We start from the raw sequence: 17638 nt of genomic DNA on the forward strand, positions 1-17638 counted from the left end.
ACCTCAGTTGCATTTTACTCAACCTCGCATCTGTATAAAATTTATTTCATAAAGATATGAAATTTCCCTCCCGCCACATTTCATAAAATTCAAATTAATACAGATAATGGATTTGGGGGGGGGGGGGGGGGGGGGGGGGGGGGGGGGGGGGCGGGGCGGTTAAGGTTAAAGGTCGAATAGGAAAGCCACCCACCCCCCCCCCCCCCCCCCCCCCCCCCCCCCCCCCCAAAAAAAAAAAAAATCCATCAATGACCATTGATTAAATTTTGCACATATCTCGAGGCATGAAATATTAGGGTGGTTTAATAGTTAACTGCGACATGGTAAAGGTGAAAACAACTTTTCAGAAAGGGGGGGGTAGGTTAAAGGTCGAATAGGAAAGCTCCCCCTCCCCCCCCTTGTAATCAATCAATAACCATTGATTAAATTTTGCACATATATGGAGGCATGAAATATTAGGGTAGTTTAATAGTTAATTACAGGGTGGGGGCATACATTTAATTTTGAATTTTTTGATTTGACTTGTGGCTTGACGTATTTGGCATAAGATAAAATGTGGTTTCTATAGTTTGGAGATTAGGTTATATATATTTTATAAAATTGAATTTTATTTAAAATAAAAATATTTAAAAATAACTCAGAGACATTTATAAAAAGTTAATAAACTTCATGGTTTAGCAATGGAAAGGGTTAGGTGAAATGATATTTGATGCAAGGAATTTATCAAGGTAAGGATAAAATTGTAGGAAGGTGACAAATTCTTTTTATTTTTATTTTTGTAACTTACAGGGTGTCAAAGTAAGTTACAACAAACCCCAAGGTATTATAAACCCAAGGGAATAATATTAAACCAAAGGTATTAATATAATAATCCCAAGGTATGTAAACCCTAAGATAAATATTATAAACCCAAGGGTATAATCTTAAACCTAAGGGATAAATATTATAAATCCAAGGTTTATAAACACTAATCTAAATATTATAAACCCTAAAATAAACATGATTTAATATGGTTGAACACGGTTTATTTCCATATTGACACAATCTTTGTCACAATGCGACATTGGACTATGGTTGGAAAATATTAATATTATAAACCCAAGTTATATAAACCCCAACATAAATATTATAAACCATAAAATAAACATGGTTGACCATGTTTGGCCATGATTGATTTTCATATTGACATAATATTTGTCACAATACGACATTGGACTATGGTTGACCGTGATTGATTTTGATATTGAGACAACATTTGTCACAATACAAGGTTGTACAATGGTTGGCCATGGTTGATCATGGTTGATTTTCATATTAAGACAATGTTTTTCACAATGCGATGTTGAGCCATGCTTGACCTTGGATTACCATGGTTGTCACAATGTGACGTTGGACAAGAGACAATCTTTGTAAACCAAAGGGATCTATAAACTCTAAAATAAACATGGTTGACCACATTTGATTTTCATATTGACAAAATCTTTGTCACAATGCAACGTTGGACTATGGTTGAACATGATTAATTTTCATATTGAGACAAAATTTTCCACAATGCGACATTGGACAATGGTTGGCCATGATTGATTTTCATATTGAGACAATCTTTGTCACAATGTGACATTGGACCATGGTTGACCTTCAATGACAATGGTTGTGACACTGTAATGTTGGACCAAGACAAAATCTTTGTCATAATGTGACGATAGTTATTGAACATGGTTAACCATGATTGACCATGGTTGATTTGCATATTGAGACAATATTTGTCATAATGCGACGTTGGAACATGGTTGACCATGGTTGATTTTCATATTGAGATAATCATTGTCACAATGCGACATTGGTCGATTTTTATATTGAGAAAATATTTGTCACAATGCGACATTGGACAATGGTTTACCATGATTATAAATCCAATGGGTTTATATTAAACCCAAATACTAATATTATAAACCCTATGAATAATATTATACCCTAGGAATATGAACCTTTAGATTAATAAACCCAAATGATTGATATTATAAACCCAAGGGATCAATTCTAAAACCCAAGGTATTATAAACCCAAGGGAATAATATTAAACCTAAGAGATTAATATTCTAAACCCAAGGTATATAAACCCTTATTGGACTATGGTTGACCATGATTGATTTTCATATTGAGACAACATTTGTCATAATGCGGCGTTGGACAATGGTTGGAAATGGTTGATTTACTTATTGAGACAATCTTTGTCATAATGTGACTTTCGATCATGATTGACAATGGATGACCATGGTTGTCACAGTCTGACATTGGACTAAGAGAAAATATTTATCACAATGTGACCATGGTTATTGAGTATGGTTCACCATGGTTGACCAGCGTTGATTTCCATATAGAGGAAATGTTTGTCATAATGCGATGTTTGAAATGGTTGACCATGGTTGATTTTCATATTGAGACAATCATTGTCACAATATGACATTGGTTGATTTTCATATTGAGAAAATCTTTGTCACAATGTGAGATTGGACCTTGGTTGAACATGATTATAAACAAAATGGATTTATATTAAACCCAAAGATTAATATTATGAACCCTATCAATAATATTGTAACCTAGGAATATGAACCCTTAGATTAATAACCCAAGGGTTTAATAATAAAACCCCAAAACCTAAGATACATATTATAAACCTTAAAATAAACGTTGTTGACCATGATTTCCCACTGTTGATTTTCATACTGAGACAATCTTTGTCATAATGCGACATTTCACCATGGTTGACCATGGTTGATTTTCATATTGAGACAATCTTTGACATAATGTGACATTGGACCATGGTTGACCATGATTGTAAACCCAAGGGATTTATAAACCCTAAAATAAACATGGTTGATCATGGTTGACCATGGTTGATTTTCATATTGACACAATGTGATGTTGGACTATGGTTGATCATGATTGATTTTCATATTGAGACAAAAATTGTCACAATGCTACATTGGAAAATGGTTGACCGTGGTTGATTTGCATATTGACACAATGCGACGTTAGACTATGGTTAACCATGATTGATTTTCATATTGAGACAACATTTATCACAATGCTACATTGGACAATGGTTGACCATGGTTGATTTTCATATTGAGGAAATCTTTGTCACAATGAAACATTGTACCATGGTTAACCTTAGATGACCATGGTTGTCACAATGTGACATTAGACCAAGAGACAATCTTTGTCACAATGTGACAACAGTTATTGACCATGGTTGACAATGGTTGATTTCCATATTGAGACAAGTTTTGTAGAAATGCGACGTTGGAACATGGTTGACCATTGTTGATTTTCATATTGAGACAACCATTGTCATAATGTGACATTGATTAATTTTCATATTGTGAAAATCTTTGTCACAATGTGATGTTGGACCATGGTTGACCATGATTATAAACCCAATGGATTTTTATTAAACCCAAATATTAATATTACAAACCCTATGAGTAATATTATACCTTGAGAATATGAACCCTTAAATTAATAAACCCAAGGGAATAATAAACCTAAGGGATTAATATTCTAAACCCAAGGTATATAAACCCTAAGATAAATATTATAAACCCTAAAATAAACACTAAATGTTTTCCTTTAACCATGGTCTATTCCTCCTTTATTCTTACCAAAATGGATTAATTATCATACATAATTTAACCTTAATATGTCTTGTGCTGCACAAGACTTGATTATAGTCGGTCATAAATAAATGTCATTGATTTCGATGGGTTGTGGGGAGAGAAGGGAAAATTTCTCCTCTATTCTATTGAGAATGGATTGAATTTTCATTATATGTAATTTAATATGTATATTTTGTTGCACGAGGCTTTATTGGGATAAATCAAATTCCATGGGCACTGCACCGTAAATTTTCTTTACATTATTTATAATGCAAATACTTTTCAGTGGATTGTGAGGAAGGAGGGAAAAGGAATACAACTGAATTCACTATATCCTCTACTTAGTTGGAAGTCTGGGAATAACACATATCTTGTTTCTCCAAATGGGACATTCTCTGCCAGTTTTTATAATGTCTCTCCAAATATTATGCCTTTGCAACCTGGTATTCCAACAATCCTTAGAAAACCTTGGCATGGATGGCTAATAGAGATAATCTCACAGGTTAAAATTCTTCATTAACACTAAAGGATGGAAATCTCACTATATCTGACTCTGATCACCAAGAAGTACAGATTGTGGTGATCACTTCCAACACTAAAATCGAAATGGTTTTGCTGGAATCGGGGAATTTGTTGTTCATTACAAGGAATGAGAATCATGTTTCTTAGAGCTTCAATTTTCCCATGTTTCTTCTTCGACACATAAATTTTGTAATATCCCAAGCAGGAAAAATATGAAGAGTTCTAGAATACTATAATGTTTTGATTTAAATTCTCATTAGGAAAATATAAAAATTTCATTAGATATCAAAATGTGACATGAAACATAAAATAATATGAAAATTTCATACACTTATTTCTATTAATAATTAGAGAAACGATACATGCCAATACAAATAATAATGAAGCCCCTGCCAATGATGTGAATGGTTACTCATCAAATGACTAAGATAAAGTACTGAAGCACAATCAAATGAATAAGTTAAAGCACTGAAGCACACTTGTGAACCCTAGATGGATCCACCAAACAAATTTCACTGCGGGGTTTTCATCATCGCATCAATGTGGAACTAACCACACAAATTTCTCAACAAACACATAATAATATAGATAGATCTAGTATGATCCACATGCCTTGGTCCTCTCCCATTTTATAGGCTTGATGGACTCTATAGAAGTATTTATTTTATTATTTTTCTATAAAAAGGAGTGTAAATTCCATGAGTAAATACGATGGGAAAACACTGTGGTAAAATACCATTACTATAAGCCACTAATGATAGAGGTCCATCTTTCCCACATCGAAAAAAAGGGAATATTACAAATCCTCCTGCCCCAAGATTTCTTTCCCTTAAGAAATTCACAACTATATACCAGTATAGATGTCTAAAGCAGTTGAGTACCAATGCTGAGTTCCCATATGAACCATTAAATCCTCACAATATGACACTATATCACCCAATCAAGGATAAATCTCTCGATGCTTGGATCCTAGATTAACCTTTGAGTCAAGTGCCCATCAATAGATCCACTAGCATGTGAAATGCCCCTGGATCCCAATCCAATCGATGACTCAACTTACCATCAACAGATCCTCTTGGATCATAATGCCACCATAACCTAACTTCATATCTTATTTTCCATGCCTCTAATTGTATTATGTTTTTGGGTAAGAGTGTCCTCCCAATAATTATCTCATCATTTTGATATTGGATCATAATCTCATGTTTGTACATACTCATACGAGGGACAATCCCACCATGTTGATGTTGCGCTACTATGATTTTAACTTGGAGGCTCCTAAGTTTTGAGACCATTGCTTGGTTCTGGCTCACCTGTAAAACACATATGGAGGGCTCCCATAAGATCCACCTGGAAAAAAAAATCCCTTTTCCTCCAATGCATGGAGGTGTGCTGATAGTACTGCAAGCTCTGTTGATGTATCCCTCAAGAGGGTTTCTTTATGATTCCCAAGTATATTCCTCTTATTTTCTTGTGAGGGACTTGAACCGTTCCTTAACACTAGACAACTTGGTTGCTGACTCAACACATACCCCTACGAGCTCCTCAATTTTCATATTCTTCTGTAAGACAATGTCTCAGACTGTCAGTATTCTACTTCGACCTCATGAGATTTTGCGAATGTCTTCCAGATTAATCACATCATTAGTTGTTGGTTGACATTTTGAACCATCTAATATGGTTCATCCTCAAGACAAAGATGAAAAAACCGAGCTATCATTAGGTTTAAATAACAAAGATCTTATTCCAAAAATAATCATTAGAAAAATAATATTAATAAAATATTTTATGTTTAATTAAAATATGAATGTTAGGTTAGAGTATTTGGTAATTATATTACGGAATAAGAAATATTAAAAAACAATCATAACTAACTGTTTTAAAAATAAAAAACCATATATTTGGGAATGAAAACTAGTAGATAAATTATAGAAAAAGGAAGATAAATTTGACTAAATTAATATTATATTATTTTATTATGTACTAAGTTGAGAATAAAGAGATCCAACTATAATTATAAATTTAAATTATTAATATATTATTATATAGACCATTAAATTTATATATTATTATATAATATCATAATATTTATATAGCTAAATATATTAATTTGATTAAAGAGAAGGTCAAATACTATGAACATTAGGTTCTAAAATTTCAATTATTTTAAATATTTTTGTACTATAAAGCTAGCTTTAGAGAAAATGAATTAGGAAAAAATAACCTTTATAATATGCACATAGAATTATTAAAAATATAGAAAAAGAACTAAAGGTTTGACACACACACACACACACACACACACACACAAGGAGAAAAATGAATGAATTAAAATATCAAGACAAAATTCCTTAGGCTTTCTCGCATTCTAGCTCTTGCTTTCTGGGGATCATGATCTTAATTCGTCCTTCGTTGTTCCTCTTCGTCTCGGGTGTCAGGTTTTTATTTCCTTTATTTCTCTTAGCTGCTTGTTTTTATCCTCTTTGGCCCGGTTTGGCTATTCTCAGGTGGTGAATTTAGGGTGCTGGGGCTCTTGGAATTGGTTCTCATTCTCTCTCTGGTTTGTGGCTGGTCTTGATTGGTTCTGGGTAGTAGGTGGTATTTCTAGAGGTTTCCCTCTTCTTCGGTTCTACAGTTCCCTTTTGACCTCCATTATGAAACCCAACCCCCACTCCTTGCGCATAATTACTTCGGTGAAGCAAAAAGGTTCTAAGCCCCCTTTTGGGTCTCAAGGTGACGTTTCTTCTATTCGAGATGGAAGCTCTAGGTAGGGAGTGAGAGGCTCTGGTCATGGGGGTTGAGGTGCTCGTGGGGGTCATAACTCATCAGGTGCTTCTAGGGCAGGTTGCCATCATCAAATGGTCTTGCAACTCAATCATGATGTAGGTGTGGATGGACGCGGGGAAGGTCATCTTCGTGGCTCGACAACGTGCAGCTGCTCCAACCAAGGATGTTCTAGGTTCACAGGTCAGACACCTTCTAGGAGGATAGGTCTCTCCTTGACAATTCTTGAACTTCTCCAATCTGTCTCTGCTAGTCTGGACACCCATGATCAAGCTCGTAGAGAGGAGCATGAGGTTGTCATGGTTAAATTCGAGCAGATCTTGTACTTCCAGTTCCATGTTCATGAGGCGATGGTCATGATTAGGTGCGACCAAAATTTTCTAACTGAAAAGGTTGAAAAAGTCAAAACTTGGCTCGCTCACTTTGAGCACCATGTCAATTGCATGTATCGCCCCCCACCTTCCCCGAGTACTAGGCTAGACAAACCTGATTCAATTACATATGATGACTGATTATGTTCACTTGTGTGTTTCTTTTTTTGTTATTTTTTGGACTGTTAGGCCTATTAAGCTCTGGACTCCTGAGTTGGCAATTTTTCTTTTTGTATGTTGTATGGTCATCACATTAGTCAATAAACCTAGTCAGGGTGAGACCACATGCATTTTGATATCCTTGTATATACTTTCTGATATATATATATATATATATATATATATATATATATATATATATAGATATAGATATATATTATAAAAGATATTTTTTATACTATTATTATATATATTATAATATCTTATAGTTATAGTCAATAATCATTTAAAACGAAAGTAATTATTATATATTTGTATTATTATTAGAATAAAATTCAATATTATCTTAAATACTATTATTATTTATTATTATTATATATATAAAACCCAATACAAAGAATTTGTAGATACATTAAAGAATGTTTAAAGAATGCTACTACATGAACAAAGAAAATATATATATTAAAAATAAATAAATATTTACTATATTAAACAATGTAAACTTTGAAATGGGAACTATAAACTCAAAACAAGAACTCTAGCCACAAAATCCCAAAAAGACATGAAAAACAATGCTAAAAATGAAAAGTGTGTATACTGGAACGATGGTTCTTTTTTTAGGGTCAATTTTCAACATTTTTAAAAGATGCCAGTAAAACCGATTTTTTGGTGTAAAAAACAATTGTTTTTGAGGAAAAAAACACACTAATGTTTTTGGTAGAATAACATTTTTCTTTCCTAGGTATAATTTCAACATTTTTTAGTAATGACGAAAGATAAAATAATGGGATATGAAACACATTAAAATTCTATGAGTTTTCATCCATGTTGTTAAATTTATAATAACATGACACTAAAGATCACTAAAATCCTAATTATTTTCAACCATAACATTAAAGATACAAAAAAGTTTAGAAAATTTTCAACCATAAAATTAAAAAACCATGACATTATGAACAAATTACATGACTAAACTAATCAAAATGTCATTACTTGTAGATTGAATGAAACATACATTATATCTCTAAGTTATTGTTGCATTGTAGATATTCTAAACAATAAAAATCATCATAATTAAAACATCTAATCCAACAAACATAAAAATGACTCATAACTTCATTTAACACCATATGGAAATCAAAAATTTTATTTCAAGGTATGATGCAAACATCATTTATATAAATTGTCTAAGACAATTATTCAAAATCACTCATATCTTTTTGCACACCATCAAAATTCACATCTTCAAATGAATGACTGGATGCAAATGAAGATGTTCCATATTCTTCTCTTTCATCAACTAGTGCCCCATCTGAGTCCAGATGCATGCCCACCATTTCAGGTTTCAAAATTCTTCTCGATCTATGACTGGTTTCAACAGACTCCCATCTCAACATTGTTCCTTCTGGTAACAACCTCTTAAGAATATCTATCATCTTGAAGAGAAGATTTCCTCTCTTTGTTAAATTGAAGTCATAAAAAAATATGTTAACATCCTCCAATTGTAAGAGGTCTGTGCAGCAACGATTTATATTTGTACCCTTTCTTTTTCTCTTTCCGCCAGTTTTTTATCAACTACCATCTCTGGCTTATACACACCATTGAATGGGTGTGTATTTCTAGCATACCAATGTACTTCAACACCTGCAACATCTTCATTTTCTGTAATGCCCTTTATAATCTTAGCAACCCAGAATGGATAGCCATTGGGATCTCCATCTCCTAGCACTGTGATCATGCATCCTATTGTAGCATCCATCATCATTTTATTTTTATTTTCATTTTTATCGAAAAAAATCAAATATTATGTTATAATGGAAATAAAAGAGAATGCAGAAATTTGAAAGAAATGATTTGTTTTATGACTATTGACGGCTTTTGAATGCGAGGAACTCGGGAGAAGATCTGAGTCATCCGATCGATAGGAAACAGATCCGACGGTAGTCGCGTGGATAACAAGAACGAAGTTTAATTCAAAATCGGACGCGAGAAGTTATAAAATCGAGTTAAAACCTCAGTTGATCAGGGCCGTCTGCTTGAAAAATGCAGATCCGATGGTAATCGCGCGGTTAACAAGGACGATGTTTAATTCAGAAAATGGATGCGATGGTTTATAGAATGTGGTTTAATCTGTTGAAGTCCAGATTAATCACAACCGCTCATCAAGAAGCGATGAGATCCGACAGATATCGCGTCGAAAAGTGCATGAAATTTATTATAAATTTCGGACCCGAGAAATCTTTAAATTACAATTTTGTTTCCATATCGGGTCCATGGGGAAGGCAAAGGTCTATGGAAAAGGTGGACGTGATAAGTTTATGAACCAGAGTCTAAATTCTTTTCAGTTCCATGGTAAGCCATATTCCGCATAAATCAACCAATTCTGTTGTTTTAGTAGAATAACTAGAATTAGAGGTGGATGACCAAAACTCCAAAGGAACGGTGATTGGTTGGGTTTCTTTGTGTTTCCTCCAATCGGAGCACTCCTGATATATATGTGGGCCATAAGGGTTTCTTTATGTTTTAGCCAATCAGAACATTTCTGATACATACGTGGGCCCAAGTCCACACACGGAGTTTTGTAAAGATGCAGTTTGTTGTGTTAAAACAATTTAATTATTATCAGAACATCTACAGAGAAAATTCATCAGCAGTCAAGCCATAGATCCGAACAATGAGCAACCATCATCAATTTTCTAATTTTTGTTACTTCTTGTTATTTTGTTTTCTTGAGAATGAGGTGTCTTTTACCCTCCAATGTAATATTCTGTAATGACTTTTACTTTAGACAATTAGGAGATAGTTAAATAGTTTGACAGTTTTGGTGATTATCAACTATCACATGATGTATAAAAAGAGACAAAATTATAGAAAAAGGGTTCGAATTTTGAAGAACCTGGAGACTAGGCTACTGTATTTTTGATAAACTGTTGATTAATGAAAGAATTAGAAGTTTTCCACACATTGTTGGGTATGATTTTGTGACTTCTCTATTATGTGTCATCATATGTCTTCTTTTATTTAAGTATAGTAATGAAGCTGCAGGTCTTTGTTTACTTATGTGAATGAAGTTAAAATTCCTTAAAAGAGCGCTCCTATACTTAAAACCCTTACTTCTACAATTCTTCTAAGTTTCAGATAATATTTTATGTGTAAAGGAGCATATTGTCTCTAACTTCCCAAAGTGTTACAGATAATAGTTTCTATGTAAAACAACATATTGTCTCTAACTTCTCAAAGCATTCCCCACTCAGCATTCATATTCATCAATCAAATGGCATTCTGAGACTTTCATATCACCTAAGTATTAAGGATTAAGAACCAGGTCTTTCAGGTCCTTCACTTGAAGATACATCATACAAATAAGTGACAATAATAATAAACATTAATGTCTCAAGTACAATTTCTACACAGCCAAGAAATTGGTTCCTTAAGGGACAATATTAATTGGCATCATTGACGGGAAGAGAAGTTAAGAACACTTTTCCCTAGGTTTTTAATATTTTCCTCTGGTTGTTCAGTGAGGAGGAAATATTTGGCTGTATTGAACATAAAGCAATAACTCTGGCTTCAAAGAGGCCTCATACGAGGTCAAATACCTCATAGCAAAAGGTTCAAGACCTTTCAGACCCTGAGAGACTAGTTTCCAAGAGGGTTGGAAGGCCAAAAACTCCAGTTACATCAAGTCCTACACTGTCTGCACCTGGAAGCAGTTCAACACATCTTTCATCCAAACATTCATCTTTTATTGACCAAGAGTGACCTTTTACATCCACTTCATTTCAATAACCCAACTGTCAAGAATCTTTAGAGTCTGTTTCTTTCTCAGTATCTGCTATAGTTATTCAACCTGAACCTATAACTACATTGTCACCTTCTCATACTCTATTTACTTCTCAAACAGGTTCTACACCTGCAAGTACTCCAGGTCCAGTGAGTTCAGGAGCAAACATGGCAGCACCTGCATTTTTGTTGAATAGATATGCACCTATTCAGTTTCCACAATAGTTGAATCAAATGCCTCAAGAATACTTGAAGATTCTTCCTTGTTTCTTAGGGGAGGATGAACAAACAATAGAGACGCATATAGCAGTGTTTTGTAATTTTGTAGAAAATCTCAATGTTCAACACTTGGATGTTGTTTTAAGACTTTTTGCACAATCCTTGGATAGAGAAGGAAGAAAATGGTTTAAAGGGATTCCTAATAACTTTATTCCTACATGGGAAGAGATGGAGCACCTGTTCACCCAGAGATGGGGAGAGAAAAGAGACCATGGGTATTCACTCACAGAGTTTAATGCTATTAAGAAGAAATCTGATGAAAGTGTCTTTGAGCTCATCAGAAGGTTCAGTAAATTGTAAAATAGTCTTCCAGTGGAGATTAAGCCCCCTCCTACTGGTGCTAAAATTACTTTTGTAGGGGATTTTGAATCAAATTTTGGGTTCACATTGAGGGAGAGAAGACCCACAACCCTTGATCAGATCCAAACTAATGCATTAGAAATAAAAGCAAATTTGGTGGCTGTAGGTAAAGCACCAGAGACATAGCTTATCCAAGATAAGGGAAAGGCTAAAGTGGAATCATATCAAAGTCAAACATTAGAGGATATGAATAATTTCATTAAAACTTTGTCTAGTAAATTTATTAAATTGGAATTGGAGAGTAAGAATTCTCAGAGGCAAGCACAACAAAACAAACAATTTAATCCTCAATATAGAAGAAAACCTCTGCAAATCTTACAGAAGGAGAGAAAAGACCAAGATCAGGTTCAAGCACCACTGTATTTAGAGGCAGATCATGATGAAGTACCAGTGCATTCCAGGGACCATGATGATCAGATTTCCACATTGTATGCAGTAGATGAAGATGAACTAGGTGTTGAGGGAGAAGAATATGAATATGCTGAAACATATGTCATTTATGATGAGAATGAAATTGATGAGTATTGGAAGTAGTTTTCTGATTTTATGCAGGTAGAATTACATAAGAAATATGACTTGAGATCAAGGAAAAGATCTAGAAGTCAAGAAAATGAAGGTGAGCAGCAAGTTCCAGCTCCCTTACAGAACGCGACTCCATAAGAACCATAGCCGGTAAAACAATTGAATAAAGGAAAGCAGTAGCAGAATACAAATAGCAAGACTCAAATACTTCAAGGTGAGTCTTCTCATGATAGAAGTGAAAAAATTCCTTTTAGAAAAACTTGTTTCCATTCCACAAGAGGTTTTAGTGATTAAGAGAAGTGAAGATGAAAATGAAAGGAATAATAAACAGGTTCATGTGTTTAGTCTTACTAAAGAATTAGAAAAAATCAAAACTCAAGAGCCCCTCACATAGTTGGTCAAAACACCATTTTATCAGAGAGAGATTGCTGAGTTTATCAATCTAAGAGAGAATGTGAATGTAAATGACACTGTGAATCTACAAGAAGATAAACCAGTAGTGGGTTTTGGTCTACATGTGGAGGAGGTAGATTCTTCAACACCTCCTTTCTACATTTCTTTATTGATTCATGATTTCCTCTTGCATAATTGTATGTTTGATTCAGGAGCTTCACATAACCGTATGCCATTATCAGTGATGAAACAACTAAACCTACAAGTTATAAACCTTATAGAGCCTTGTATTCTTTTGATTCAAATAAAGTCAAGTGTCTGGGGGTCATTAAAGATATGGTGGTGTCACTAGCCCAGATCTCAGCTAGAAGCTTGGTAATGGATGTAGTAGTAGCAGATATCCCTGCTAGGTTTGGAATGTTGCTATCTAGGTCATGGAAGGCTAAATTGGGTGGTGTTTTGAAACTAGATTTTACTTATGTTGTCATACCAATTTTTGGTGGAGAAGAAAGGAGGTTGTACAGAGAAACCAGATTTGTAAAAACAATCACAAAGAATGGAGCAAGTAATTCACCAGTATATAGCCAAGAGAAAAATGACTTTGCTTGCTTCATGCTACATGACAATGCAGAGTTGGCTGAAGAAAACCAGAGGCAGCTTACCTCAGCTAGTGTAAATACAGAGCTGCAAACAGAAGGGGTGTGGAAGTGCATCTTTGTTGGAGCCTATTCTAAAGAAGGAACAGGTGTTGGCTTCCTTCTAATCACCCCTGGAGGTAATATGTTCCCTTTTTCTTTTAAATTGGAGTTCGAAGCAACAAATAATGTGGCAGAATATGAATCCTTGATCATTTATTTGCAAATAGAAAAACAAATGTGAGTCCAATCAATTTCTTTTTTTGGAGATTCAGAGCTGATTATAAAGCAAATAAAGAACCACTGTTAGAAAAAACACCCTAGGCTTAGGGCATACAGAAATAATTACTGAGAGGAATAAATATAAAAATAACCAGCAACAACCATAAACACATAAATACAAATTTTTATCTAGGAAAACCCCAAATCTGGGGAAAAACCCAACCTAATAAGATCTTATTAGCATTGGCCAAATCCCTGGCCAATTCGACCAAGTGAGCCTTCACCGCTCACCTCCAGGTCTTGCATTACAATGAAGTCCTTCCAGCCTTTTATAATCTCCATTACATATAATACCACGGGAAAAATACTATGGGTGCACAATACCATGTGCCCCAAAACCATCATTGTTTAACCTGGTCAACTTTGACTCTATCCTGAGTCAAGTTTACCTAACAATTGCTTTGCAAACAGAAAAACAAATGGGAGTCCAATCAATTTCTATTTTTGGAGATTCAGAGCCGATTATAAAGCAAATAAAGAACCACTGTTAGACAAAACACCCTAGGCTTAGGGCATGCAAAAATGAAGTGTGGGATTTGGTTGAGAACTTATTTGAAGCTTTCAACATTCAGTTCATTCCAAGAGATGGAAACAGATTAGTAGACTCTTTGGTTGTGGCTGCTAGTACTTTTAGGCCTCCTATTAATCCAAAGCTAAGATATGAGGTTGAAATAAGGCATAGGCCTTCTGTTCCTGATAATATAAAACAATGGTGGATTTTTGAGGATGATCAACAGATTAAGGAATTGTTGACTATGATTGAAGATTTTCAGGGCTAAGAGATTGATCAAGATGAAGATGAAGCAACAGGAGTTGCAGAAGTAAGTGGTTTGAAAAATTCCATAGTTAATCAAAAAATTATTCAATTGAAAGATAATACTCTGCCAAGGGGGCTTGTCCCTCTTGAAAGACTTTTTAACTCCAATGATGTAGCTGTTAGTTCAAAGAAAATTCCACAGGATGAGCAGATTCAAGATCACAATATTGGAACCCAGAAGGAGCCCAAGTTAGTCAAATTATTTAATGGAGTTCCACTTAATTATAAGGAGAGATATATTAAGCTTTTCAAGGACTATATTGATGTTTTTTCTTGGTCCTATGAGGATCTCAAAACATATGATGTAAGTATTATTCAGCACAAGATTCCCTTGAAAGAGGGGATTAAACCATTTAAGCAGAAACTTAGACAAATAAACCCTCTACTTTTACCATTGATTGAGAAAGAAGTCAAAAAGCTGCTTGATGCCAAGATAATAGTTCCACTCAGGTACTCTGACTGGGTGGCCAATTTAGTGCCCATGAGGAAGAAAAATGGATAAATAAGGCTATGTGTGGACTTTAGAAATCTCAATAGAGCTTCCTTAAAAGATAACTATTCGTTACCTAAAATGGATCATGTGTTGCAGAAGGTAACATGATCATTTAGAATGTCAATGCTGGATGGGTTCTTTGGGTATAACCAGGTGGCTGTTGATAAAGAAGATAAAAAAAAGACTACATTCACAACTCCTTGGGGAACCTTTATGTATGCTCGAATGCCTTTTGGGTTGATGAATGCAGGTGCAACATTTCAGAGGGCAATGGACATTGCATTTGTGGGAGATAAGTTTGTAGTGATATACTTGGATGACATCACTATTTTCTCTAAGTCTAATGAGGAGCATCTGGACCATCTTAAAAAAAAAATTGAGAAATGTAGAAAATTTGGGCTTTCCTTGAATTGTAAGAAGTCTATTTTTGCTCTAAAAGAGGGCAAACTGCTAGGGCACATTATTTGTAGAGATGGAGTGAAGATAGATCCAGCAAGGTTGCAAGTTGTGCAGAAAATACCCCTCCCCAGGAGTAAGAAAGAAATTCAAAAATTTCTGGGAAAAATAAACTTTTTAAGGAGATTTGTGTCCAATTATGTTGAAATTGTAAAAGAAATTACTAATATGTTGAAGAAGGAAAATGAAGTGCATTGGACCAAGGAAGCTAGAGAGTCATTCTCCAAGATTAAAGAAGCATTACAAGCAGCTCCAGTTTTAATTAGCCCTGATTATCAAAAGCCTTTTCAAGTTTTTTCATTTGCATCACCTAATTCAATAGTTGTTGTTTTGTTATAGAAAAATGATGAAGAAAAGGAGCAGTCAGTTGCTTTCTTTAGCAAGATTCTCAGAGATGCTGAACTAAAGTACAATATTCTTGAAAAATAGGTATATGCTCTGGTAAAATCCCTAAAGGCCTTCAAGACTTATGTGTTGCAGTCACAGATCATTGCTTATGTGCCAAATGTTGCAGTAAAGGATGTCTTAGTCCAGAGTGATGTGGAAGGAAAAAGAGGGAAATGGATAGCCAAGATTCAAGAGTATGACCTGGACATAAAGCCCACAAAGTTGGTGAAAGGGAAAGGATTAGCAAAGATGCTGACAGAGTCAAATTTTCAGGCATTGGGAATCAACTTGCTAACACCTGCAAATGAGGAAATAATTGAAGATGGTGAAGAAAAATCAAATCCAGGTATGAAGATTAGATATAAGTTCTTATGTTCAGAATGGTACAAGCACATAGTCCATTATTTATGTTTTCTCTCTTGTCCTCAATATTTCTATAGAACAAAATATAGAGCATTAAAGATCAAAGCACGACCATATGTGATTGTTGAGGGCAGATTGTATTGGAAGGATCTTGTGGGAATTTTATTGTTATGTTTAACAGAGGATGAATTCAGAAACCATTAAAGATTATCATGAGAAGTTATGTGGTCAACATTATAGTTGGAAGGCTATTGCACATAAAATCCTCCAGACAGGGTTTTATTGGCCCATCCTATTTGGTGATACATATAAGTTTTTCAAAAGCCGTCAGAAGTGTCAGCTTTTTGCTGAGAACAAGAGGTTAGATCCCTTGCCTTTGATCCTAGTCTTCATAGAAGAACCATTCAGACAATGGGGACTAGATTTTGTTGGAGAAATTAACCCACCTTAAAGTGGAAAACACTAGTGGGTTCTCACAGCTACTGATTATTTCACCAAGTTGGTCGAAGCTATGCCTACTAAAAGAGCAAATGACCAGGTGGTGATGAAGTTCTTAGAGGAAAATATTTTTAGCAGATTTGGATGCCCTGTCAAAATCATAACAAACAATGCTCAAGTCTTCAGTTCAAGTAAGTTTGTTTCTTTTTGTCAGAAGTATAATGTTATTTTATCTCATTCAACAGCTTATCATCCACAGGGAAATGGATTGGTTGAATCCACTAACAAAACATTGATGAAGATCCTTAAGAAAACCATTGCAGAGAATCAGAAAGACTGGGATTCAAAGTTAAAGTTTGCTCTATGGGCTGTTCGAGTGACTACAAGAAGGTCTACAAGAAAATCACCTTTTGAGTTAGTGTATGGAACTCAAGCTCTGTTCCCAAGTCAACTTGTGAAGCCTGTAATTGCAATGATTTAGGAGGCAAAAGAAGAACCCAATGCTCTGATAAGAAGGATGCATAAGGTAGTGGAATTAAGTGAAAGCAGGGATAAGGTAAGAGACAACTTGATTATGTATCAATCAAAGATGAAGGGTATTTTTGACAGAAAAGCCAAAGAGATTGATTTTAAAGTTGGAGACTTGGTATTAAGGTGGGATACTAGAAGAGAAGATAAGGGTAAACATGGGAAGTTTGATCCTCTCTGGTATGGCCCATTCAGGATCATAGAAGCAAGGGAAAATAATACATTCTTCCTAAAGAATCTTGATGGTGAATCTTTACAGCTGCTTGTCAATGGGCAGTACCTCAAACATTACTTCTAGTTCTGAAACACAAGCATCCTGCCATTGTAGATATTGGAGTGAATTCATTGTACAAATTCCATAGAATTTAAATTGGCTAAGCAATATGTGACTCCATGCCCGAGGTGAA

This window comes from Pinus tabuliformis, chromosome 3_1 (assembly GCF_031772625.1).
Source record: "Pinus tabuliformis cultivar Carrire ecotype Pingquan chromosome 3_1, CPIR1, whole genome shotgun sequence".
Lineage (NCBI taxonomy): Eukaryota > Viridiplantae > Streptophyta > Pinopsida > Pinales > Pinaceae > Pinus > Pinus tabuliformis.